This window comes from Lepidochelys kempii, unplaced genomic scaffold (assembly GCF_965140265.1).
Source record: "Lepidochelys kempii isolate rLepKem1 unplaced genomic scaffold, rLepKem1.hap2 scaffold_95, whole genome shotgun sequence".
NCBI lineage: Eukaryota > Metazoa > Chordata > Testudines > Cheloniidae > Lepidochelys > Lepidochelys kempii.
The window spans coordinates 333,537-337,524 of record NW_027333649.1 but is presented as its reverse complement, the minus strand read 5'-3'; the positions used below and the strand labels follow the sequence as shown (position 1 = coordinate 337,524).

Sequence of the window (3,988 nt, the reverse complement as noted above, 5' to 3'; positions counted from 1 at the left end):
TACACCCATATGTTTGGGGACGGCGCTTCCACCTGCAAACCGACCATGCTGCGCTACAGTGGTTTCATACCACCACGGGAAATAACAAAAAACTTCTTCGGTGGAATTTAACTCTCCAAGATTTTGATTTCGACATCCAACACATCTTAGGAGCTTCTAACCAAGTGGCTGATGTGCTGTCCCATGAAAGTTTCCCAGAATCAACTGGTTAAAATCGTCCTTGAGATGTGGAAAATATTGTTAGTCTTTTTATACTTGGTAGTACATTTAGAGGTGCATGTGTCTTATTAACTCTGTTTTCTCCTAGAGCTCCAGGAAGAAATCCCAGCCAGCGTTTCACCCTATCTGTGATTTGGGGGGCATATCATAAATATAAAGGGAAGGGTAAATACCTTTAAAATCCCTCCTGGCCAGAGGAAAAACCCTTTCACCTGTAAAGGGTTAAGAAGCTAGGATAACCTCGCTGGCACCTGACCAAAATGACCAATGAGGAGATAAGATACTTTCAAAGCTGGAGCGGGGGAGAAACAAAGGTTCTCTCCATCTGTGTGATGTTTTTGCCAGGAACAGAAAAGGAATGGAGTCTTAGAACTTAGTAAGTAATCTAGCTAGATATGCATTAGATTCTGTTTTGTTTAAATGGCTGATAAAATAAGCTGTGCTGAATGGAATGTATATTCATAGAATCATAGAATATCAGTGTTGCAAGGGACCTCAGGAGGTCATCTAGTCCAACCCCCTGCTCAAAGCAGGACCAATCCCCAGTCAATCAATATTCCTGTTTTTGTGTCTTTTTGTAACTTAAGGTTTTGCCTAGAGGCATTCTCTGTTTTGAATCTGATTACCCTGTAAGGTATTTACCATCCTGATTTTACAGAGGTGATTTTTTACTTTTTCTTCCATTAAAATTCTTTTTTTAAGAACCTGATTGGTTTTTCATTGTTCTTAAGATCCAAGGGTTTGGGTCTGTGTTCACCTATGCAAATTGGTGAGGATTTTTATCTAGGCTTCCCCAGGAAAGGGGGTGTAGGGTTTGGGAGGATTTTGGGGGGAGAAAGACGTTTCCAAGCAGGCTCTTTCCCTGTTATATATTTATTAGACGCTTGATGGTGGCAGCAATAAAGTCCAAGGGCAAAAGGTAAAACAGCTTGTACCTTGGGGAAGTTTTAACCTAAGCTGGTAAAAATAAGCTTAGGGGCTTTATCATGCAGGTCCCCACATCTGTACCCTAGAGTTCAGAGTCGGGAAGGAACCTTGACACAGGGACATGAATGTGCTTTGTGACTATTAGAGGGACAAGGTGGGTGAGGTAATATCTTTTATTGGACCAACTCCTGTTGGTGAACGAGAGAAGCTTTTGTGCTACACAGAGCTCTTCTTCAGGTGAATATTAAGAGTTTTAGCCTCTCCTTCCCACTGCAGCGCCAGTCAGTGTTCATAGCACCTTTTCACAGAGATAGAACATGAGATTCATGTCTTGTGACAGGTCCTCGGTTGGGGAACTGTCCCAATGACAAAAATGGAGCTACCTTGATTTACATCAGCTGAGGATCTGGCTCAGTGTGTGCCCCAATGGGTGGCGAGTGGTGATAGAGTCTTACTAACCCAGATCACACATGCCAGATTGTTTCTAGACTCCGAGTTTAGGGACAGCATCTTTTCCCCCCTCCCCCGCCCCACCCCAGGGCCTTTCCTGTTCCTGTATGATCATCCCACACTCATTATGGAGTGGGGAGGGTCACTCCCCACTTAGAGTTGCACAACAGCCTGGTTTTACCCCTTCCTAAGATCCACCATCCAAAGAGCTGTATTTTTATGACTGCTACATAGCTGCTGTTGGGAAACAGAAAAGGCACTGCCAGTCCCTCACCACGTTCCCATCACCACCACAGGCACTAAGGGAGAATTTACTCCACTTCATAATTTATGGCATGAACTGATCTCTTGTAAGGGGTGAAAATTATTCCTTTTCTTACAGGGCACTGAAATGCTGAATATACCAGGATATAGTGTTAGAATTCATGGAAAGAAATCTAACAGCAGGACGGTGCCTAAGAACTCTAGACCACATTGAAAAATCTCAGTCCAAGATTTTAGTTGATGTTTGATTTTGACTCCTAAGACATGGCATGATTCTGGCCATTGCCAGAAATGAAATACAGCATTTAAGCATCATTGTTAAGCTCTGGTATGTCAGATAGACAGAGAAATTATCTGATCTGTCATATCAGTATGTGGCTACCGGATAAATGGGCTTTTATAGTAATTACTGGTATCCGTGTTGAACACCCTCTTCCCCCTCAGAGCAATGTTCTGTCCTTGGACTCAGTTTCCTGGCACTTTGCTCTGAAATCTAAATTTAGTCTTAAAATTTCAGCCTGTAACCAGGAGAGGAAGGGGGGTTTCTGAATATTTATGGAATTAATTCATGAGATTTGATTAACTTTTAAACTCTGTGTCCTTCCAATTCAGTCGCACAGATTTATTGTTCCTAGACACAACCAATGGCAGACTGCAGAAACCAAACAGCCATCACTGAATTCTTCCTCCTGGGATTCGGGGATCACCCTGACCTGCAAATTCTTCTCTTCCTGATGTTCCTAGTGATCTACATGGCAACCGTGGCCAGGAAAACCCTCATCATGGTGCTCATTGTGGCTGATCAGCACCTTCACACTCCCATGTACTTCTTCCTGGGGAATTTGTCCTGCCTGGAGACCTGCTACACCTCGACCATCATGCCTTGGATGCTGGCCAGTCTCCTGACTGGGGACAGAACCATCTCAGTCAGTGGTTGCATCACACTACTGTATTTCTTTTGTGCTCTGGCAGCTACAGAATGCTGTCTCCTAGCAGCGATGTCTTATGATCGGTATTTAGCAATACGTAAAACCCTGCACTATTCAACTCTTATGAATACCAGGTTTTTCCTCCAGTTGGCTGCTGGGTCCTGGTTAAAGCTTGTTTCGCTAGTACTATCTGTGTTTTATTCCTATCACTGTTAACATTCTGTGGCCCGAATGACATTGACCATTTCTATTGTGATGTCATCCCACCTATAGAGCTCTCCTGCAGTGACACACACTGGTTAGTATCCTGTGTATTCACCCTGCCTCCATTCCTACTAATCCTGACATCCTACGTGTGTATCATTGCGACCATCCTGAGAATCCCTTCCACCACCAGTAGGCAAAAGGCCTTTTCCACCTGGTCCTCTCACCTCATTGTGGTGACAATTTTCTATGGAACCCTAATGATTGTCTACATGCTACCGAAACATGATACACTGAGAGACCTAAACAAAGTACTCCCTCTTTGCTACACGGTCCTGACTCCCCTGGTAAACCCCCTCATCTACAGCCTGAGAAACAGATAGGTCAAGGAAGCTTTGAGGAAAGCAGTCAGTAAATGTGGCTTTTGCAAAAACATGCAGAGACTCTGAGATAATAACTTAGCTTTGAAAACCTCAGGCTGTCTGGGTGATTTCAGCAATCATGCCCCATTAAAATTAAGTTGATAAGTCCTAGTGAAAATCTCAGCACTCAGTGTTGTCCATCTCAGTGGAAGGACCAGGGAGGGAGGTGGCCATAACCATGTTCCCATCATGGAGTTATGGGCACTAGGCAGAATGGAGACAAAATTGTAACCAATTGTTTAGATCTTTAAAAAAAGCCATTCTTGATCAAAATAAATGTTTGGACAATAAAACTAGTAACTCCTTGTGCAGCAGAGATGGGAACGTAAGGCTGGGAAATCTGCCACCCCTGAAATTGTGCTTATTACCGTCATAACCCTCTGCAAACCAACCATCTTCACTGAACTCACAGAGGCCGGAGGCAAACAACCAGGCCCCAGCAGTGACCTCTGGACACTTCACCAGGAACAGCGTTATAGCTCTTATCTGGGCTACACCCGGCTGTGACCAGCTCGGGGAAAGCAACAGCTCCAGGCTCACCGGGCCCTTGGAGGCAGGGAGGTTGGGCAAACA

General features: G+C 44.3%; 1 pseudogene; it reads left to right on the top strand.

Annotated features, from left to right (window-relative positions):
* The first annotated feature begins 2,504 nt into the window (after positions 1 to 2,504).
* Positions 2,505 to 3,447, top strand: LOC140904861 (olfactory receptor 10A7-like; annotated as a pseudogene).
* The last annotated feature ends 541 nt before the right edge of the window (positions 3,448 to 3,988 follow it).